The sequence below is a fragment of the Chroicocephalus ridibundus genome, chromosome 4, assembly GCF_963924245.1.
Source record: "Chroicocephalus ridibundus chromosome 4, bChrRid1.1, whole genome shotgun sequence".
In the NCBI taxonomy this organism is placed as follows: Eukaryota; Metazoa; Chordata; class Aves; order Charadriiformes; family Laridae; genus Chroicocephalus; species Chroicocephalus ridibundus.
In genome coordinates, this window is record NC_086287.1 from 33166713 (window position 1) to 33191336 (window position 24624).

The 24624-nt window shown below is 37.9% G+C and overlaps 1 protein-coding gene across 3 annotated transcripts in view; it reads right to left on the reverse strand.

Moving 5' to 3' along the window:
* The window catches only part of AKAP6 (A-kinase anchoring protein 6), a 292205-nt gene extending 273355 nt beyond the window's left edge, over positions 1-18850 (reverse strand). For all 3 annotated transcript variants that reach the window (XM_063332211.1, XM_063332212.1, XM_063332209.1), the window contains exon 1: positions 18725-18850. The gene's annotated coding sequence lies outside the window, so the exon portion shown is untranslated. The remainder of the gene's footprint in view (positions 1-18724) is intronic.
* Between the last annotated feature and the right edge of the window lie 5774 nt (positions 18851-24624).

Consider the following 24624-nt stretch of genomic DNA (forward strand, 5'->3'; position numbering starts at 1 on the left):
CATATAAAGCAATGCACCTAAACTTCCATTAGTTCCATCAACAGTAATGAAACTTATCAAGTGCTAGACAAATTACAGTTTTAGTCTGCTAGCTCAATTATCGATGCTTTTCATTCCAGACTAATTTATTTTGTTCCAGGCTTAATTCATTCATTGAGCAGCACCCATCACTTCTTACTTCATGGAATTAAACCAGGGCACTTTTGAATGAAAGGTGATGGCTGTGAAAATGAAAATAAAGCATTTAGCTTTAAGTTAACTTCCAATTATTCAGAAGTTATGCCTGCTACTTAGATTTTAGCAGAACTGAAGTTCAGTGGACACCTTTGTCTCATCTAAGACTCAAGAGTACATAAAATTAGAAAAACTCCTTCTTATGCTCAGTAGCCAGCACAATGTTTCCTAAGGTAACTAATTTCATTGACTTCAGAAAGTTATGATGCTAGTGAATCTCACAGAGGCAATAGATAGCAGCAGACACCAAAAGTATAACAGTGTTTTCTAGTATTTAATTTTTGATTTGGGTCAGGTCAGAAACACCACAAGAATGTGTTCCCATAGTACTTCAGAATTTTCAAATGCAGAAAGAAGTAAACAAAGAGCAAAGAAGGACAAAACTTCACAAAAATTCACATCACAAACTGTTTTGAGGGCCAAGCAAGTATTTAGGCTAATCCACATATTAGCCACAGGAATGCTTCTTTTCCCTTTTGAGAACACTGAATAGCTTGAGAAGACCAAATAGCTTGAAAATGCCAATATCTTTTGCTATACATTAAAGCTGGAAACTTCAAAGCTATCTATTTCTAGCTGTACTTCAATTTCACACTTAGCTTTTAGTTCTGTTATTACATATAATATATTTTTCTCTCAGTGAAAAAGACTGGAATGGGTACCAGCTTTCTATTACCTTTATTTTTACTATTACTACTTCATTTATTTTTATATCTGAAAATGTTTTATTCTGAAAACTTTATACTCCTAGAACCACAGACAATTCTGGATTAATGTGATTACGGAGACTTTTTTTTCCTGAAATATTAGAGAATGTGTGTGAAAGCGGTTGTAAACACATGGCCAGTGTTACAGAGTTTCCACTACTTTTAGGTTAATATCTCATCATCCATTAACCTCTGACTTGTCACAATTTTTTAGTCTTTTCAGCGCTGATCAGGAATTTTTCTCATGGAGATCACACAACATTACTTGAATTGCAAATTCTTCTCCCTCATTCTTTAAAATCTACTTGTAAATTTTTAACTGTAAATCAGCATACTGGGGAACAAGACTGTCCAAAAACAACTCCAAAATCTTATATTAGCTTTGTACCTATGTTTCTCAGAATAAAGTAGATGAAGTTTTAGAACCATTCAAAATACCTTTTAGAATCAGTTTCTAAAAGGTTTTAAAATTTTGAAACAAGGAAAAGCTCTACAGCAAAATAAATTATTATTTTTTTTCATTTTCTTATTACTTTGATCAACATTTTTTTCATTATGCTTTACAATGAAATTATTCCTAGTGATTTCATACATACATGCAAAAGTAAATAATCTTTAAAAAAAATCTTAAGAATAAACTCATCAAGGCAGGAAATTCAATGGAAATATCTGTTTCCGTCAATTTAATGAAAAACAAAGAAAAAAAAATCATTAATCACTTCAATCTCTTACTTCCAAATGGAAAAAATTAAATTCTATAAAATGTACTAAGATAATTTAGTTGTTGTACGTATCTCTTAATTAACAAGGTGCAATAATCTCATCATAGAAAAATTTAAATGATGGGAACCAAATTGGCTTTTTCAGTCTTGTTCCAAGCAATTTTTCTTACCTTGGGAGGCATAGGGAACTTCAAATTCTGGCCCACGTAAATGCATTGAAAAAAAAATTTCCTGGGTCTCACTCATCTTTTGATAGTTCTGCTAGTGATCTATGGTACTAGGTCAGTACACATCCTCTTAGGTACTTTTAAAACCATGAGCAGTCTTCAAACGGTTGAAGAAAATGCGTTATTTCCCACAAAAAAGAAAATCACTTGCCTATTAAGCTTGTCTACGAAATTTGCTGAGAAATGTATGCCTAACCTATATACTCCAGACATAAAAAACTATATGAAATTGTGGGTCTTATTTAGTTTCACATACAGAAAATGTCATTTTTGCCAGAACTTTAATTTAAATCCTCAACTGCTGTTTTAAAGATGTAGTTTTACTATGCTTGGATTTATTAAGCAGATCATAATTCAGTATTGTGATCTAATAGTTCAGGGAAACAAATTCTTAATAAAGGAAGCAAAGTCAGCATTGATTAAATTGAGCTCCATGCCAGAAGGATGTAGCTATTATTTTCAGAAAGTAATACAACTATTTGCGTTAATAGTTTGTTGCTTTGCAGAGGCAGGTAGCCTATTCTTTATATTTACTATTTCAAATACTGCAAAGTCAGTAAAAATACTTCTCCCTACCCCCCAGTTCTTTGTTTTAAAATCACAGCATGTATCTTTAAAAAAGATTTTTCTATGTGGACTGATGCTGAAGTAAATACAAGGTAGATCTATTGTTTGACGATCTAGGCAGATACACTGATAGTTACTTTTAAGTAAAGATATAAAGGTCCTACAGAAACATGCATTTTAACTATATTCTTATCTGTTTACTTAAATTTTGTTTTATTCATTTATGACAAAGTATTGACATATAGACAAAATTAATGGTGGAGAAAACAAATGCAATAAAAGCTTCATTAGTTAATTGACTGAGCACCTCCATAACTTCTAGTGGAATATCCGTCCTTGTCAAAGGGTTCATGTAACATTTCTGACTGCAAAACACTTGTCTAAACAAAAAAGGACATCTACAAGTGAACTAAGAATAGAGCACTAGGCACCAAACGCAACCAAGCTATTGTCCAGAGAAGGGCTACAAAGCTGGTGAGGGGTCTGGAGGACAAACCTTATGAAGAACAACTGAGGGAGCTGGGGTTGTTTAGCCTGGAGAAGAGGAGGCTGAGGGGAGACCTTATCACCCTCTACAACTACCTGAAAGGAGGTTGTAGAGAGATGGGGGCTGACCTCTTCTCCCTGGTGACAAGTGATAGGACGAGGGGAAACGGGTTCAAGTTACGTCAGGGGAGGTTTAGATTAGATATTAGGAAACATTTTTTCACTGAAAGGGTTATTAAACATTGGAATAGGCTGCCCAGGGAGGTGGTGGATTCACCATCCCTGGAGGTGTTTAAAAAAAGGGTAGATGGGGCCCTTAGGGACATGGTTTGGAAGTGGCTCTTGTCAGGGTAGGCTAAAGGTTGGACTTGATGATCTTAAAGGTCCCTTTCAACCTCAACAATTGTATGATTCTATGATTTTAACACTATTTGAGCTTGCGAGCCCAGTCATTTTAACCATTTCACATCTACCTTTATATTATATTAAAATATAATATAAGGCTGGGTAATGCTGGACACAAGTATAAATCAAGAGAGGGGTGGCTGGAGAGCAGCCCTGCAGAAAGGGATCTGGTGATCTGGTGGTGCTGGGTGGCAGCAGGCTCAACCCGAGCCAGCAGTGTGCCCTGGCAGGCAAGAGGGCAAAACGCATCCTGGGGTGCACCAAATACAGCACAACCGGCCGGTCAGAAGAGGGGATGATCCCACTGTATTTAGCATTGGTGTGGCCTCACCTTGAATACTGTGTGCAGTTCTGGGCCCCACAATTTAAATTGAACGTGAAGGTACTTGAATACATCCAGAGGAGGGCAACAAAGCTGGTGAAAGGGCTGGAAGGCACGTCCTATGAGGAGCTGCTAAGGAATTTGGGTTTGTCTAGTTTGGAGAAAAGGAGGATGAGGGACAACCTCATTGCTCTCTCCAGCTTCCTGAGGAGGGGAAGAGGAGAGGGAGGTGCTGATCCCGTCTCCTTGGTATCCAGTAATAGGACTTATGGGAATGCTTCAGAGCTGCACCAGGGGAGGTTTAGACCAGGCATTAGGAAGCATTTCTTTACCAAGAGGGTGGTCAAACACTGGAACAGGCTTCCTGGAGAGGTGGTCAATGCCCCAAGCCTGTCAGTGTTTAAGAGGTGTTTGGACAATGCACTCAACACGCTCTAACTTTTGGTTGGCCCTCAAGTGTTCAGGCAGTTGGACTAGATGATCATTGTAGGTCCTTTCCAACTGATTCTGTATTAAATATCAACAAGAAGAAAGGTTGATAAATTATCTTTTGGGTTTTTTTGATATTTCAGGGAGCAGAAAGTTAACTTTTTGAGGATCTCTGCAAGTCAATAATGTCTTCTTTTTAGACAAAAACTGTTCGTATCTTAAAGACTACAGCTGGTATTTCAGAAAGTTCATTCCTTATTTAGCAGCGCTCTACATCACACCATTTCCTTCTTTTCACCCAGAAAATAGGTTTAGTTTATGGTTTCAATATGGTTCTCTGCTAACCTCTATAACACAGAGGGCAACAATATCTTTTTGGGTGGCAATGATACACAAATTGACTTATTCCTGATTACAGATGGCTCCACCAATTTATTTTGTCAACGACTGGCTTCAAAGGTTCCCCAAAATCATTGAGAACTGTGGTGGAACTATTATTGCCTTTTTAAACATATAACTGTGTATTAAGGACTTGCTCGTTAATTGCAAGCTTATTGCCAAGAGGGTACGTATATAGGCCTAAAAAGCTTTGTAATGGGATATGCAGCATTTCACTGTTAAGCTATTCATCCACATCTGGTCTAGCTTAGCAGTGACCTAAAATCATTACCGTATGAGGGCTCTTTCCTAAGTTATGCAAAATGAACCTATTTAGTCCAGTTTTTAAACTGAGGAAATATCCACATCACAAAAGACCCATTAAAACATCCTGCAGAGTCTCCAAGGATTTAAAAAATGAGCTTGCTTAGCCGAAGTTAAATTTATTATTATGTCCTTAAATTGCTGCTGATTCATTTTCTGCATGCTGTAACCATACTGAATAATGCCCATTAGATATATTTTGTTGCATATTGTACTTTAAACTTCTTAGACTTATCCCCAATACAACTAGAAATAGTGCATCATACCCATTAGATGGCCACAGAGGAGTTTGCAATGTTCCTGTTATTTTGACAGGAGCTGAATAGGAATAGGGGCCTGTGGAGTCTTTAAGCAGCAGTTAACTTCTGGCCTGCTTATATCAGCTGTTACCTCATCCTCCCTCAGCTTGTTACAGCCCACAGCAAACCCATTCAGCCTGTAGCAACCCAATTTCTCCCCTCTTTTGCTTGAGGTAGCTCTTACCAAACTCTTCTCTTCCTGCTCTGCGCCCCTTCTCTAATGCTTTCTACAGACTCTCTCACCACTCGTGCTGTTCCCGGCTGTCTCTCTGTATCTCCTTGTGCAGCAAGGTGCCCTGATACCACAAGCACACCCTGGGCACATTCTTTTCTTCCTCTCAAGGCCCCTCCCTAGCTGCCCAAGCATCCTAAAGGTTTACTATTGACTCTCTCATTTAGCACTCCCAACATATTTCTAGCAGCAAGAATCACTTCTTTAAAAAAATAAAAAATAAAAAAAATCTGATCTGTCAATAAGCGATGGAGGGAGCACCTAATAGGGCTGTTATAGGTCATGCAAGAGCTCATGTCACAAATCTTTAATATCCTCTCACATTCCTGCCACATTCCTTGTACGTTCCTTTGCAGACCTGCTCTCAGGCTCGCACAGGAAGACAGTATGTGTTTTGGGGTGGGGAGGAGATATTCTGAACTTTTGTGTGCATCTGTGCATGACTTCACGTGCTAAGTCTCTCTGACAATGTTAACAATAACCATAGAAATATAACACTAATACCAAAAGAGATCACAGTACTGTGTTTGGCTTATTTGTTTTCAGGATCTACAAAAGCAACTGGCATCTACTATACCTACTGTTGATTTCTCCAAAATTGGGTTGAATTACATCAGCAGATGGAGTTGTGGCTCTTAACCCTAATTTTCTTACTGCCCATTTACTTTGTCACTATTATCCCTGCTTTGTCATTAAATAGGACTTCATTCCCTGCGGCTATCATAAATATTTCCTGTAAATTCATGGTTTAAGTTTGCCATCATGCTTTAGTTCAAAGAAATCGCTATGTGAAACTTTGTTTCCTGTACAAGAAGAATCTTTTATTCAGAGATTCGATATTGGGAATTTTTCATATTACAAATAAAAGCAAAACAAAACCAACAGAACTCTAAGACAATCAAGCAGTCTAGCCCAGACCACATAAAAATCAATGAATTTTTAAATCTTAATTCCAGGCCATGGATATCTTACTTGGCCTTTTAGAAAATAAAGCTACACATCTTTAAAGCTCTTGATCTATTCCTGAAAATTTTGCCGCCTTTACCCTTTTTAAACTACATTTCAAAAGTTGCAGCCAGGATAAAGCACTTCAAATTTTGTAAGATTTTTTTATTGCCTCTCAGGAAGGCAAAATATTCATGTTAGCCTCTTGAAAAATGAATTTTAAACCCACCTGCATAATGTTACTGGCACTCAGATCTTAATCAATTTTCCAGCACACAAAAAATACCTTAGCACTCCACAATACAGTATCAGCAACCTGAACTTCACAGACAATACCAATAACATTTTTATTATTTGGCAGGAAACTGAGGAACGAGATTATTCCCCAATCTTTACAGTCACACAGCCCTTTTTCAAACCTTTGAAGCTCAAATGAGGCACGCACACATTTCAAATGGTTTTGCTGCTTCCAAGAATTCTGCTTGGCTTCATTCAATTTACCACATGACATTTTCCTTGGGGAAATTGCAGAACCAGAGGGAAAAAAAAAAAAACAAACACAATACAAAACCCAAACCCACACAACATGGGAAGATACTGGGCCTGAAGCTTATTAATGACTCCAGTAAGCCTTGGATAAGACCCACAGATTTATATTTCCATTAGAAGTGAAACACAAAAAGTCAGCAGGAGCAGAGTTAGACCTGCACCAAGAACTAAACACCTCCTGAGGCAAGTTTCAGTGGCATGCTTGTGATAGGTGCAGCAGAAAAATGATTGTAAAAGGAAAAAAGTGCTAAGGTAGCTTCAAGACTAACCTTGTGCTGATATTCCTGGGCAGCTCCAAGACATAATTTGTAAGGATGCAATATCATCGCAGGTAATAAGTAGACCCAACCCCACTCAGTGCTGCAGACCCTGCTCCTCCCAGCCTCTGCATTGCTCTCCAGGGAACTCTGACAGTCTTCCTCCTTGTCATAGCAACAGGAATTCTCTCGCTGCAAAGCCTGGGAGCCATTAAAGTACCATTATGCCTTTTTAGCTCCCTCACTCGTATTTAAAAACAAAAAACTCTCTCTCAGAAGCTCACATTTTATTTGTGTGGTCTTTTAATCAAGTTTTCCCTGCTGTGTTTCAATACATTCTAGATTTGTTTCTTGGAGTCAAAATGAATGTCCCTGGTGCGCACACTTGATGAGCTAGTCAAGTAAATACTTAGATATCAGTCTCCATTACCACCCCCATACATCTACTCCGCTAATCTCTTTAATTTTAAAGAACAATATTTTTTCTCCCCTTAAAAAAGTATATTAATTGTATTGCACTACCACCCAAAAAGTGTAATATTGTATGATTTATAACAATGAGGAAACGTTACTAGACTTTTTCTACTCAGTACCACAGAGTTCAGAACCACTAGATTCATAAATTTTATATCAAATGGCTGGTAATCTGACCTGCATCTACATCTTTACCAGTCTTCTAAAGGGTCACTGAACAGAATTTTCTTTATTACTTAAGTAATGCCTGTTTAATCCCATTTGAATCTAACTTTGATTCTGTGATGTCTTAGAAGAAATTGTTAAAATGCTGCAAACAAACTGTAGCAAACAGTGTCTGATAGTATAACCAACTCTGAAATTCTTTGATTACAAACAATGCAACTATTCATAGAGGTTTAGTTTGCAAAAATAATCATGTTGCAATAGTATATTCCCGAGTATTTTAGTTCTCTGTGTGAAGCTCTTTTAGGATTACTTAAAACAATTTTCAGAAGGAAATCTGAACCATTTCCAGTATACACATTCTACATTCCCTTTAATTATTCATTCTCTAGTCTTTGTTGAACAAAGGCAATTGCATTTCCATTTTAGCAAATAACAAACTAATTTATGAAGTTAGACTGAAAATATACGTAATTAAAACCGAAATGCTTGTTTACAATTTGTCTGATCATAGAACTACACAGATCAACAGAAAAGATCTATTTGGCCTTTTAATCATGAGTACATTTCTGTGGGAAGTTTAAGTTGTAGATATAAAGATGTCTGCTTTCATCTTAAGAAAAAAAGCTAAATTTTGCTTATGGCACAGCTAGCAGTTATGAACCATCAATAAGATGAGGAGGGCCTAAATAGAGTCTTATGGCACAGATCAGACTTTCCTCACTTTCAGTAAAACGCTTTGAAAGGCTGGAATGAAGCACTGTGCATCCTGGCCCAGGAGATAACCACCCCCAAGTATTCAATACATCCAGCGTTTTTACTCATAAAAGGATTTAATCTACCAAAACGATTCTTTTCTCAGCTCCCTGCAGGGAGAAGTGAAACACTGGACTTCTTTCCACTAGGCTGTCAGGATATGTTATTTTGCTGATCAAGGATCTGCAAGTACCCAACACTAATCAGCCCAAGACAGGCTAATTATAATCCCTAAGGCCTCCTCCAGTGTAGGAAAATATTGCTTTAAAAAAAATAAAAAATCAAAATCTAAGCCCTGCCAAATGGCGGTTTTCCTGTCTCCAAATGCTATCAAATTTCACTTGCAGAACATATAATTTTCAGGTCGGATGTAGAGGGGGGAAAATAGCATTTCAAAGACTGAAGGTTTGTTGAGGCTCTCTACAACCTCTGCCTTCCCTGTGGTTCTCCCATACACAATAACATACAAAATAACACAAAAACCCTTACTAATACTCCATCAACAATTAACAACCAGTAAGAACAGAGAAACACACAATTTAATTTATAAGCCATTCATGAAAGTTCAAGAAAATATGCTGTTGGAATTCAAACACGTCTAACACTAATTTTAGGTGCTGACTTTAGCATACTAGCTTGTTTTATTTATATATTATATACATCCTTAGATTTTATTTTTTTAATGATTCAAAGGATGAATATGGGAATCAAAACTACAGGCCAGTATATAGGTCTAAGGAAGACTAAACTGAAGTAGATTCTAAATTATATTGGGAGTCAGAAAACAATAACAATTAATTGTAGGGGCTACTTTTACTCTTGATCACTCATAAGGTGCCTTTCTTGCCATGCTGCTCTTCCCTGAGCTATTGGCACATGAATTGGAAATACACATCCTTAGCTCACTTGACACTTACAGCTATTCTGGTTTCTATAAATAAATATTTATTAGACTGGAAAAAGCAACATCTCCAGAACCCAGGGGTCTGCCTAATTCAGAACAGATGTTAGTCCTGTGTATCTTGCATCTCATTTTAATGCATATCCATCAGTCATTAGCCGGTTTGGGTTGTTTGCGCTCTGAACAAAACCTAAGCAAAAAAAGTTTCATGAAGATCAACAATAGGTGTTCTAATGAATCAGCAATGACTGAGAAAACAGCATTTTGTAGAATAATTCTTATCAAGCTCTAATTGTTGAAAGGAGCCCTTGAAGATCATGCAAACGCATAGTGAGTCCCCCTTCTTTCCAAAAATGAAGAATTTAGTTTACATCAGAATGGCGTGCACATACTGCCTCAAGCTCAACAGACCAGGTGTTGCTGCTTCTCTGTCTATATGGAAATCACTTAGTCTCAGCCAGTAGATATACCTGCCTGGTCTTTTCAAACTTAATTGTGGAATTAAGCTTTTATTGTCAATTTAGCAGGCTCAACAATTTGGCATACACTACTTATAAATGTAATTTTTGTGTTGCTGAAACACCTAAGTTTTCCATACATTTGGTAAGTCTTCTACTGTGCAATTCTTTATCCCAGGACAAAAATCCCAAAAGTTAGTTTCCTTTCTTTAGATTTTTACATTTTATTTTCAGCATCCACGTCTGTGTTTTATTCAGCAATGTTCCCTTGCACCGTTCTGTCTGGTATCTGATATTGTTTTGCCGGTATATACGTGTGTATAAAGTTAAACTGATAGTAGCATCACCTAGAACTTACATAGAGTGTTTTATACAGGGGATCAGTCTCATTATGTCCATTCCACAGGTGATGAACAGGAGTCAACCTGCAAGGGGCACATTTAATATCAGAGCCAGAAGCAGTTTCCATGCCTCCTTGGTTCAGGCATCACAGGCCGCTGCTCAAGGCTACCTTTCTTGTAGCTTATCACGTCTTTGACCAGCTTTTATTCTAGATCAATTTATATTAAAATTTAAACCCAGGAAGTGCTCATAGTAGTTTCACTACATTTTCATGACAAGCACTGGAGGGAGAACACTTAAGATCTCTACCTCAAACAAATATTAATCCAGTACTAGTGTCCTACATAAATCACCATTCAGGCCCTCAACATGCTGACAAACATTTCTCCTTATTGCCCCATGAGAAGAGGGAATAACAGAGATTTGAGGAGGATTTATCCCTCTTGACAAAAGTGACTTTACAACAAAGAAAAGGGATCACAGGTGGGACCAGCAAATGAAACTGAAGTTCCAATACAATTCAAAATGACATAATGAAGTTGAACAAAAGAAATAATTAAGACTTTTTCTGCATAATTCACAGAAATACAAAATCAAGTGTCTCCATTTATTTAAAGGTTTACTTAAAAAGCTATTGCACTGCAAACAGGTGCCAGCCACTTGGATGGTTAAAACTGTTTTCTGCTGAAAGAACAGTCTCCATTGTTACTGGTACACTGTCTGTTCCTACATCATACACAGAGCATATTTGGACCCCACCTTCTCCAGATACAAGAAAACCAAAAATCCCCTAATTATTTTCCAAGGTAACTGTACATAATGTCATCAAAAACTAAATGGGTGAGTTATTGTTAATGACCTACTAAAATACTAGGATGAAGTTTGGAAAAGAAACAAGACTAGATGACAGATTAAGGATCTGTCATATATACCCTGCATATTTTAATAGCTGACCCTTAAAATGGCAACTCACATATCTGCTGTGTCACTGCCTTAGCAACACAGACTAGACATGCTGAAATCTGACAGATAGCAGCCTTTTCCAGCTGAAGATATGGCTTCTGGGTGGGGTTTTTTGTGACAATCAAAATCGGATTTATTATTCTAACAAAATATGGTATGTTTTAGGAGACTAGCAGTGCAGCTTGAAGTACAGAAAGGATACACGCTTGCTAGCACAGAAGTGTCTTGGCCAGGGAATTAGCCTCCTCAGCTGGAAAAGCTGCTTCTAAACATGATCTAACACACTTGAAAATTGTAAGCAGCCTGGAGCAGCAACATGCAACAGCTTTGAAAGATGTCCTTATTTGAAAACATTCTCAATAGACCCTAGTTATTCTGTCAATAGCACTCAGCTCTGAAGTGCAGTTTTTCATGACAAGTGTTGAAAAAAATCTTTCATTAGTTTTGTCATTGTTAACTAGTATTTTATTTGAGTTTCTTTAAGGCTTGTCTTGCAATATCAGCATAAAACCAATCTTACACAGCCCTCAGACTTGACAGTATCTGGTTCCCTTTTATTTTGGTATGAGTTCTATCAGCCTTTATCAAATAAATACCTGTCAAAAATCTTATGTTTACTGAAAGGGCAAAAATGCAATACAAGTCACCTGTTCAACATTATTGGTGGGCTCAGTTGCAAGCATCTAAGATTGTACTTTGTAGCGTAAACCAGGCATTTATCCTTACTTTCCAATTTCCTACCTAATGGGCCTAATATTTCAGTAGGCAGGTATGTTGTTTTCTTAATTTCTTTTAATCTTAATATTTTGCAGAAATATTTTTATATCTATGACCTTGGCAGTGAATATTCTGCCCCAGCAATCTGTCAAAGGACAAGCACTTATCTAGCCAATAGAGGAAACACTGTTTTAAAACTTTTGAAGCAAACGTAGGTTTTTTTACAGAACTAAGAAGCACACGGAACTTTTTCTTTTCTGTTGCCAACTGAGCATATAAATGTCCAGCTTCCAGCAACTAAGGCATAGATTTTCATTATTTGTTTCACGTTAAACAGTACAGTCGAGGTTTGTCTAAAATAGGTTGCCTAGTAGATCCTCCTCTTCTGAAAGACTATAACATTCCCAAGCTCATTGTGTTAAGTTGCATCCTAATTTAGGGGAGATAACAATAATTTTTTGCCTTAAGTCCCTTGAAATTTCATGGATCTCCACTATGAGCTCAGTTTTATCCCATACAACCAACTACAACAAAAAGAACCAACCTCAGAAAACAAACACAGAAGCACAAACAGGAAAGTACACAGAGAGACAGATAAAAGATTATATTCTTTTTAAGGTACTATATGAGCAATAAGAAGAATAGCTTCTTCTTTCAGGTATGCCAAATGTTTTCCAAGAAACTTGGGCATGTTGCTTATCTCTCATGAGAGATATTTAGGAAAAGTGATGAAAAAATTTCTCACCTAAATTCAAACTGAAAATTAATACAATCTAGTCAGGAAAGACTTCACCATTTCTCAGGTATTCGTACAGCCCCTACCGCTGTAAGGGTCCTATCCAAACTCTGGTAGAGATATCTGAATTGTTTTGTTATTTTAAAACATAATAATAAACGTGAAGTCCCACAAGTTTTCTGTTTATAACTCTTCAGGAACAACTTTTTAGAGACTGTCCAGAGGAAATGCAACTTTTTTTCCAAGTGATTTAAATAAGAAAAGAATGCCAACTTGGTAGAAGAGAGCAATTTCAGGCATAACATTCAGGAACAGAAAGCTGGAAGGTGCAAGTAAGACACAGAGGACATCAACACATAATAGAATTGAGCAGGAGGTGAAAACAAGAAATGCAAGTCTAACGTAGTATGCAAGGAAGAGTTATGGAGGTTAGGTGGGATGCATTTTAAGACTGAAGTAGAGACTCAACCAAAAGCTTTTAATCCAGAGAGAACATGCTGCAAAAGTGACACAGAAAAAAAAAAGCAAACAAAAAAAAACCCCAACCACACACCAAAAAACAAACAACCAAAACCAAACACCACCACAAAAACCCAAAACCAACCAAACAAAAACCCACACCCCAAAACCAAAAGGCTTGTTTTATATTCAGGTACATGCCTCTTATTTTATCCACACATCAAGCTGGTAAAAATTTAATATCGTTCTTTGACAGCTCACGAAGAAACTTCATGTCTGCATCCTAATCCTGAAATTATGACATCAAGCTTACAAGAGAATCAGTACAGGGCAACTCTTGAAAGAAAAAAAAAGCAGACGTAATAAACAGTTAGACTGAAAACAGAACTAATTACTGCAGTTGGGTGCTAATTCATCTGAAAACTAGGACTTCTTTTAGTACAACCTAATGCTAACAAAAGCCGACTTTTTAAGTGGGTCAGCTCCCACAAGACAGTGTACCATGGAGGCTAGGAAATCTATTTCATAGAGCTATTTCCTCACAGAAATCACTATCTCTTGGAAGATCTCCTTGCCAAAGAGAGAGCACATTTCAGCTATATGCTTAGTATACTTGCTGTCTATGAGAGAGTCATTTGACCTGATGCACCAGCAGTACTTGGAGTCAGGCCTTTCTGTGCCTGCGCTCAGGCTCACAGAAGCCTGACGGCCACACAGAGGGTCCTGTGGTTCCCCTTGCACGGCGCCTCTTTACTGCCTTATGCTGCAAAACAATTGGTCATCTGGAGAGGTGACTACTTGCCCTGGGTGCTCTTAACAGTTACAGAAGCCACTTAGCTGGCAAAAGTAAGAAAGCGTCATTACAGTTCACAGTGCTCATCCTCCACCCTTAACTTTGAGGCCAATACTCTCCACAAGACACAATGTTTATCCCCCAGGCTGGAGAACACTTCACTTATATTTACATGCTATCTCCACTTCCAGGTGCCTTAGAAGGCATTCATTCATCAGTTGAGAGAAAGTCCCTCCTTGCCTGGCACCAGGATTAAATACTGGACAACACGCAGGAGGCGACAGCATTTTGGCCAAGGCTGCCAGGGCAAGCTTGCATCTGACACGTGAATTGAGAGTTCACACAGAGCAGAGAGCATTCCTGGCTTTAAACATCTTGTCTGAAAGCGCCAGACATTGTAAACTGCACAGAGCTGAATTTTTTGACCTTGGAGGGATGAAAAGCTGAGTCAGCCTCGCTGGGATTCAAAGTACCCAAGAGTCTAGATATTTGAAACCTGTAGTTCAACCACAAAACAGGAAGTGAAGAGCTATCTGGAGTGTATTTTTCTTTATTCTCCAACCCTACCCTTCATGAAGCAAAGCTTTTGCGAGGGCATTTTAAAAATAAGAAACCTTTTCCTTTAGGAAAGCGCATTTTATTTTGATACTTTTAAAGAGTGATTTTGTGATGACCCTTCTGACATCATATGTATGTAGCATGACTGTTCACGTAGTGAAAACTACTATGACCTACCAAACCAGTTAAGGGATTTTTAGGTTTGCGTGTATTTTTAGGCTTGATCTGATGGACGTGAAGTGGGATTAGGTGCTTTTATTTTAAAATCAATAGAAAAATATTAGATACAAAACTGAATACAAGAAAAAAAAATACTGCATGGGCCTTTGTACAAGAGAATTGATTAAACAGCATACATGCCTGCTCAGCACACACGGGACAGGAAGCCTTTTAAGCACTGACAAAATAGAAAATGTCTATAGCAAAAACTTGTTCAGGTTAGGAACGTAGCTGAGGTCTCTCTTCCTCTATGCCAAAGCCTGCAGAAGCTGAGGATGGCAGCCACCTTTTCAGGAGAGTTCTAGATCATGACAGTGATGTCAGATATGGTTGCCTATGCATTGACACTTCCATCCACTGTACGTCCTGCTCCCTCACTGCACAGAGCAGCAATCTAGACTCCTCCATGCTCTCCATACAGCTCAGCTTTTCCTTTTGCTCCTTCCCTTCCTGTGGCAGGAAAGACCTGGCCCAGCCCAGGTGACTCGTGATAGGGGTAACATGTACAACTTTTCTTATTTTCTGCAGCTAGAATCTGCTTTAATGAGTGACTATTTTCATCAAAAGGGCAAAGCAAAGGGCACCTTTCCCCCCCCCAGTCCACAGAAATGTTAGTATTCAGACATAAATTAGTTGCAAGATGATTCCTTGAAGTCATCTTTGCATTCGTGTATCGTTAATTTTATCCCAGTAATACCAGTATAATGTCTCATTACAGAATGTACAGACGCTTTATTATATAACATAGGCCATATTTACAACACAAAATATAAATATACTATTTCAACAGACAAACACGGTATCTTTTATTACGCACACATCTTTCTTCTTTTAAATACAACTCTGGAACTTCAGACATTCTGGCTGACTGAACCTCTCCCTGGAGCTATTAACACTCAGCATAGACCAGGGGAGAAAAAAAAAGTCAAGCCCAGAATTTTGTCAGTATTTCTTTCATGACACAGCAGTGATTTTTACAGAAGGGTGCAAGTAAATTAAGACATGGCCTAGGATTTTTTAAAATTATTTTTAATTCCTCAATTATTTTGAAGGTAATATTTCCAAAATAGCATTTTGGAAATGCCACCAGTTCTAATCAATGCACTTCTGATAAAGAGGAGTCCTTTGACTTGATTTTCCAGGGATGAGCTCCTGGACACAGACCCATTCCAGACCTGCCGGGGGGGGGAAGGGACAGGATACCCACCCATCAGTGTTCTATTGCAACATGACCTACAGAAGATAAAGTCTAGAGCACAGGGTTCCCTCAGTTCCTCTTTAGAGAAGAAAGAAGGCTTCCTTCCATTGAGGACACACTCTGATCCCCTCTAAGTAGGCTTGGCATCCACAAAGTGTTAAAATTTTACCAACTTCCATTGCTGGACTCAGGTTTTGTCATCAGGTCCCACAGCTGTTTTGGGAGGAACCAAGCTATTGTTTCTCTCTTTGTTCAGTGCTAAGCTATGTAGGAACTATTTAAATGATGATATAATAAAATCCTTTAAAGCAAAATAAAGATTAAACAGTAACACCCTTTCAGTTCACTAGTATACACCCATTTCCAACTACACATCAGTATGAAACTGCATATACAGAAGTACTCTATCCTCCAGATTAAGAGGCAAATTTGGGAAGAATACATGTATTTACAAAATGTATTGCCTTCAGTAATGATGAGTAAATCCAGCTGTGGAAGAAAACTGAAAGCAACACTGTTTTCCTACTGTTGAATGCTGTCTCACTCATAATTGTACAATTGTGAATCTGCCTCAACAGCAAGTGAAATTGTATTACATCTGTAAAGTTTCTACATTCGGTCATGCTCTGACTTGGGCACTCAGGCCTGGTCTTCATAGTAAAACCTTCTTCATCACTCCATACTCCTCCATATCCTCATATACAGATCTCAGTGAAATACTTGGGCCCACATGAAAATGAACAGGAAGTATTCTACAATCAAGGCATTCAGCTGGAGTCAGAGTTAGCTGAGAGGTTCACCAAGAAACAAGTAGTGTCATCACAGCTCCATTATTAGCGGGTGTTTCCCAGGGCAAACAATGCTGTGAGAAGTGTGTGGAATAGACAGTAACAAGAACTTTTAAAAAATAATGGTTAAAAAAGTCCCATCATTTGCATTCTCATCTTTAGAAAAAATTAAAAAAAAAAAAACTGCACTAGGGGCTTCATAGCAGGTCATCTCTCCATTAATAATTTCAAAAGTTGTTCTTTATCCCCCAATATGTTTCCCCTGATTTTTAAGCCTAGTCTGAGAAATTCTAGTGATAATCAAGTCACGTGCAAAATCTATCAAAATACATTATTAATAATAAAGGCATAATATTTCAAACCAAGGATGTCTTACATTCACTCCTTATTAACTGTGCCTTGATGATCCCTAAAGTTGCAAGTTAAATGCATTGCTCACCAGCTCTCTTCACATCTCTAATTCTGACACGAGAGACATCAGCTGTCCCGCCCTCCCCCTATTCCTCTTGCTAACTCATACCTTCCGAGTTTGCCTGATGAGAGCACAGCAAGCATAAGACTGCTACTTTCATACTGTAAAATGCCTCACAAATAAATAAAGCATCATTTTAATGTTGATTTACAGTCATCTGCTTTGTGTTTTGCAGTAGGAAAAAAAAAGAAGCACAAAACCAACAAATGTATGCAGACCATGATAAAAAAAGCATATATGATGCAGTACGGACTAATTGAGATATAGGAGCTCCATTCCAGTTTATGCCAGACAAGACCATCACACCCATCCCTATGAAGACCAGTCAGATCTCATTATATTTACTGCTCCATACTTTATTGAGTATAAGGGACTAAAACCCACAATAAATATAGACATAACTACAATATTAGTGGTTACTATTTTTTCTTGCTGCACTTTTGAAATATAAACTACACAGGGAGAACAGAGCCAGAGACCACTCCCTAATTCCTAGTGGACATATTGATCAATTAAAATGACATGTGTCTGGTCTTTTCTTTCCTTCTAATAGCAAGCAGCTGAAAGACTGAATCTTTTAAATATGCAAAACCAGACAATTAATGTTGTTGTGTACCATCCAGCAAGATTAACTTGAAGTTAAACAAAATTAGCCTGGCCTCCAGAAGCAGGACTTTAATACAAAATAAACAAATATTTGACACTGTAAAGAATTGCTAAATATAGACATGATTTTAACCAGATTGCTAAATATAAAAAGATGCTTTTTCATCCCATGATAGAGGTGGAAACCTTTATAATCATCCCTATTATTATTTTACTCATAGGAAAACACCTCAGAATGCCTGAATCTTTGGCTACACCTTTTACTGCAGTTGCAGCAGGGGGAAAAAAAAAAGAAAAGAAAAAAAAAAAGCAAGCTGTTTTCCTTCCAGTAAAAGATAGATCTAAAATTCACTAAATTCATATTACCATTAAAAAAATTGATTGAAAGAAAGTCAAACAGTAGAAAAGCTAAAAGCTACCGTACTTTCAAAATATCTGGTTATTGTTTGAGAATTATATCAATGTATTGTTTTTTTAAGAATACCAACAGAAATAGGACAGTACTGAACCATGTTTAAAATCAATACTGTTCCAGTTGCTTGTTCAGCACCGGTTCACAAAGTATTTTCTGTACTATCATGTTATGGAAGGCCAATTAAATTAAATAGGTGATATTCACGCTACTGAAATAAAATAGGTTAAAAGAAGAGCTACACATAATGGGAATGCTTAAATAAAAGGACGGGGAAAGGAACAAGCAATGTTTATGGCATTAAAACTGAAAACAGCTATTCTTTCCATTTAAGCAGATCAGACTGTAGCAACTTTAATTGGATTGTGAAATTTAAATATATTCTCTTCAAATCTTCAGGGTATTATCACAAATGCAAAGACACGTCTAAACATTCAGACTGAATGCATTTTCTGTAGGCCTTTGTCTTAGCCTTCTGCCTGAAAAATAATATTTAGGCATGCAGCATCTTTCCTCAAAATGATTTTCACAAGGCAAAACCCACACATTCTTATATTAGGAAAACCTCATAAACCAGGAAAAAATAATGGTGCAATTAAGAACAGCACAACGTTTTGCACTTACCATGTCCTGTTCAAATCATCCTCTTTTGATGTTTACGGCACATCTGTAAGATGCAATACTAGGAGGTGCCTTGTGTGACCTGCTGCATGATGCTGTGACATCAGTTCAGATGATGCAGCTCATTATGGGAAAGACTGCTGTTGCCATGGCAACCGAGATGTGATACGAATCCTTACTGCATTTCCAGGGGAGCCCGAGACAATACGGAAGCCCTTTAAAGAAACAGACAAAATGCAAACAGGCTTTTAAAGTACTGTGCCATAGATTTTTGAGCCCACGTTCAAGTACGTGCCTTTTATTAAGAAACATTTTAGACAAATTATTCCAGTATGGTGATACAGAATTGAGATGTATGAGCTATAAATGTTTTTTATATTCAAAACTTAATATTGTGTGTGTCAATTTATGAACAAATTTTATAAGTCAAATTTGTTTATAATGTAAGGGAACCTTACTTAAATTAAACAGTCAGTAGTATGATTTTAACAATAGGGCTGTAAAGACAATAGTTATTGAACAGTATTTTAACAAATATCTATTTTCACCCTGCCCCACCCTGCTCCTACATCCAATCTGTCATTTACAAGAAAAATCTTGTTGCTAGGGAAAAACACTTGATACTTCAAAATGAGCAGATTTCACACTGTTGAATGAATGACAACGAGTTAAAAAAAAAACGGGGGGGGGGGGGGGGGGGGGCGGCGGGGGAGGGGCTTTACATTCACAAGAGGGTAAAGAACTTTCTAGCCAACCAAGTAAAAATCTCCTTATCATTTTTCAACTGTAGAGCAACCTGCACTACCCTCTGCATGCTGAGTAGCCTGGCTTTCATCTGCCCATCAGGCAGACAGATGAGCAAGGACTTTGAAAGCTGTGGGCAAGTTGTGTGCCTAGTGGGCCACATTGCTGCTAGCCTCCACCTCCCAGGTAGAGTGGGCCAGCAAAGTGGGGAGTCCCTCCATGCAACCTACTTGAAGTGCTAGGATTGGAGGCTGAGCCTGTAGATGTTACCGTTCGCACCGGGAACCTGCTCGCATTCTCTATTCACAGTAGTGATGGGGGAAGCAAAGGCTATGTGAAGAAGCACTAAAAGGAGCTGTCTGGAAATTGAAATTCACAACCAAAGAAGAACCAGCACATTTTTGGCCACTCGCCAGTTCTATTTGGATGAGAAAAGTTTCTGGCAAAAACTGTTCTCCCTAGCCATGAAAATCCCTTTCTACATGGTAGAAAAAAAAACCCCAAAGTACAAAGAGGCTGAACCCTGTACACTTGATCTGCTGAAGCCCAGAGCAAAACAAAAGGCCACCTTGAACCGAGAAGCCTCAACATCCTGAAGATATCCAATAAATATGGGTGCCACTGTCTGAAGGCCTTCATCCCATTAAACTTCAGCCTGTAAGTAAAAATTTTGATCTTTGATTTCAGAGGAGACCATAGGAAATAATTTTACCCTCTTCCCCATCACCCACCTTCAAAAGAAAAAAGGAAAATAAAAAAAAAAGAAAAGATATTCATACCTTTCGATTAATGGATTAAATACAAAGGCTCTCCATGAATCTAGGAAATGGCATAGCCTTTCTAATTAGTGCTATCTTGGTCCTGTATGTTCTCATTTTTGACAGTTTCTCTCTTCCAACATTAAATCTACGTCATTCCAAACAACAAAATAAAGCTCTCAAAATGACTCAGTATCAAATCCAATCTAGTGACCCATAATAAAGTTTTACTCACAAAAGAGCTATAGCTCTACATCTTTGAACATTTAAAACTTCCTTAGATCTCTGAGGATATAATTCACAATTTAGCAGAAAACAACGTGATTTAGGTTGGACTGACATGAAAGTTAAGGAACGTCATTGCAATTTAGCAAAGTTTGCAGTATGCTGAGTGCCATACTGGTCAAATGACACAAGTTTCTGAAAGTTTTCATTAAAGGAACTATTTCTCTTTTGCTAGTTACTATTTGATATAATATTTACTACCGTTACTGCTATGGGAATGGAGTTGAACGGAGCCAGTGAGATTTTGTTTTTCTTAGGAAAACGATGAGATTTGGGATCATCGTTATGGCAAGCCAGGAGTCATAATCTAGTTGATACGAGGGTTCCACCTCATGCCCATCAGCTTGTTCCTGAACACTGGGGAAATGCAACTGGTGGGGCAGGCACATGGGGGAAGCACACTCTGGGCTAGCCGCACCACAGTGTGATAGCCATCCCCACCAGGCATCCTGCTCCAGGCACATGCTCCTGACCTTCCAGGACACATCTGGCTGCATGTGAACCCCATGTAAGCACCTCTTGCAGGGAGGAAGTAGAAGCGTGGCTAACATGGACACAGAGGAGTCTGGGGAGGGGAGGGAGGTCAGGCAGGAGCAGGGAAAATATCGGGCTATTTTTACAAAGACTTCTGACTATTTACTGTTAACTACAGACTGTATGACTCTGTCTATTCACATATGCAAATGATAATAAGTAAATGGGGACAAAATTATAGTGATTTTTCTGACTTTTGAGTGTTTGGCATTTTTTAGATATCGGTCTGTTGTTTAATTTTTCCCCAAAAACGTTTATCATGAGCCAGGGCACATGTCAGATTGCATGCAAGACAGCTACACCAGGAACATCCCAGGCAGAACATAAACTAAGGATTTGTTGCATAGGTGTTATGAATGGTACTACAGTGACTTTATGTGGAGGACCGCAACCACTAGATGCTAATTTCTACCTTATGAATACAAAAGGTAGTACTCACAAGCTTTGCAACCTCCTAATTGAAATCGCAGATTTAGAGGAAGAGAGCCAGACCTAGCTGCTCCAGATGTGGTTTGGGTTTGGGTTTTTTTAGGAAAAAAAACAATATAAAAAACTGAAACCTTTTTTTTAAGATAGCTGCAGTTATTCACCCAACCCAGGACTGACATGTCTTTTAAATCTAAACTTTAAAATTGCTTTCCATTCACATTGCTTCCAGTTCACTGGAACATGAGGTGGAGAGAGCGAGCGCAACCCATCCTATCACCACATGAACACCTTGATCATTTTGGAGTATCACCAGTAGGTTTCCAAGCCAGAAGTATAAGGTTTTAATTATACCTTTTTCTATTAAAATAGAAATACTTTATCCTACTTTCAATCATAGCAATGCAGGTTAATGCTGGGCGTAAATTTCTTATTCTAAATTCTTATTTTAATTACCACAAGCTGTAGTGTCTTTCCCCTTCCCCACATTGTGATCCGCTCAATTGTTTTGAAGGGAAAAAGTTTTATTGATGTTCATCTGAAAGGAAGAAGTGCTTCATCTACCTACTGCCATTATTTTCCCTTACGATCAGTTTATGTGGATAACTAACATTTGCACAATCCACAGAGGTTTTCAATAAGCAAACTTTTGCCATATAAGTAAGCACTGCCTTAATTTTAAAGAGTACTATTTCCCCTCAGTAAGACCAGTAATAAGCCAGGGACTAACCTTGACATGATTTACTTTCCATTTAACTATGCTCAAGAAAATGAGTTAGGAGCCAACTCACAAACACAGCTAAACAAAGTAAAATACCATTGCAGACCTTTTCTCCGCAAAATCCAGATGTTTCCTTTTGTGTTGTTTCCCCCTCCAAATGAAGGAAAGCAGTTGCTTACCGGTTGCCAGCTACCCTACCCAAATAGCCAAGAGAGAAAGGGGGAAATACACTGAAGGACCAAAGGAAATGAGAATTGCATATTCTGCATTACCTGTCAGATAAGCAGAAGCAGGCTTTAAATTAAAAATAAAATGCATAAAAGGCAAAATCATAATTACGGAATACTTATGCACAACAGATCAGCAATGTTTAATGACAGTCAACAAAGGAAGCCGTGATTCTCATTCAAGATTTTCCAATCCAGTTCAAGAATCTATCTCCCAGATTTTGCACAGAGTGCCTTAACAGCTATATATATCAGGGTTTCCATTCCACCACTGACTCTGTCAGAGGGAAAGGCTAGGTCATACACATTGATAATAACTCTATCCCTTTCCTCTAAAAGGAAAAGGATATAAATCAAGGCCATATTGAATCTATTGTATCAAATACATAAACCAAACATTGCATTGCAAAGGTCAGAGATATACATAGTCTACCTTGGCTAAACTCATTAAACTTCTACATCAACCTACACTGTAGGTAGAGGATATTTTCTGATGTGTCATCAAGGTCAACTGAGCCTCCGTTCTTACATTAAAGGAGACTAGGTGTGGGAACTGTTGTTCTGGTGCAAAGTTGCACCTTATATGAAGTAGAAAAAGCAGCAGCACTCCCACAACTACACAACTCAAACATGCTAGCCAGAACCATACACCAGTTTCTCTTGAGTTTGGAGCCCCTCATTCATACTAAATCATTACAAAGAGTAGTCCCTATTTACATGATGAACAAATTCACAGTTCTTACTACAGCCTGGAGGGGAACTGAGTCACTGGTTTCCTACCTGCACGTGGGTCTCAAGAGAGGCCATGAGATTAAAAGACTGAAAACTCAGTTTCCCTAAGTGAGACTGCCTTGCTTCATATTTTGGAAGGTTAATAAGTTTGTAACTGATACCGCATTTGTTTCTTCTTTGCCTGCAACATGAATGCATCTAGTGCAAACATCCAATATTCAGTCTATTCAGAAATAGCTTCACAGATTATAAAAAAAAAAAAGTCAAGAACATATAATAAACAAAGACAGCAGTAACTCTACAACCTGAAAAATTTCAGTCACCCCTTTTCTACACCCATATAGTAGAATAAATCTTTCCATTACAACACAAACCTTATTTAGTCACAAACCAATGTAGTGCGTTAGAAAGCAAGGGACCATCCTCATTCCCAACACACCAAAAGATTACAGCAGGGAAATGAGTAATGGGACACTTCTGCCAGCCACTAATGAGCTGATGGTCCTCAGATGGAGAAACACATAAACTCCAGGTGGTTTGGTTGAGCTCTGGACCAAATAACTACATTGTTAAAACACTCCAGGGCATATAATATTATGATATTAGTGTATTTGTTTTCTCATGCCTTCAACCACCCAAGAAGTATATTATTAGCACAATAAGAAAATGTCCTAGAAGGTCTTCAGCTTATTAAAATAACATTTATATGAAAAAATAAGTAAAATTAGCTTGAGATTTTTCTCCTTATGTTATTAAATACAACTTATCTCCAATATAAAGACTGGTCACTTCTAGTAATAAAACTAAAACTTTCCCAAATCAAGTTGTAAATCCTGCCTCTGAACTTTTCTGCCTACTCCATTGCCATAATAGTTAGCACCAGAGATCAGAGTCTTGGTTTTGCCTCTGTTACAGCCCTATCTGTTGACTAATATACCCCGTTGTGTGCACCTTTTCATATTTTCTGCACTTGTTTCTCATGCTTCCTCTCCACTTATTCAAGTCTGAGTCAAGGTTGAGACTTGATCATTTCATGTCTTGAAAACCACAAAATCCTCCTCTCCAACAACCAAAGATCAATTTTGCCCCTTTCCATTCAAGGTATTACCAGTAAGCTCCTCCTCCTGACTCATCTTACAGTGAGCTTTAAATCCCTGAGCATTCAATCCTATATAATTAATTCTTTTCTATTTTCACTTCAAACATTCTGGAAAATGCTGCAGAGTTTCAACTTCTTTCTCCTACAGGATTGACTACATATTGCTCTGCGAGTAACTTCCCAGCCTATTCCTCCTACAATCACTTTCTTTCCCGCTCCCTCCTGCCAACAAGAAAAATCCCAAGTAAAAAAAAAAAAAAAAAAAAAACCACATTAAAATTCTACTAACAATTTTTTTAACAGTTCTGACCCTATTTGTAAACAAATAGGAAAAAAGCAAGCTGACTACCATCACTGATTGACTTCTAAATTATACT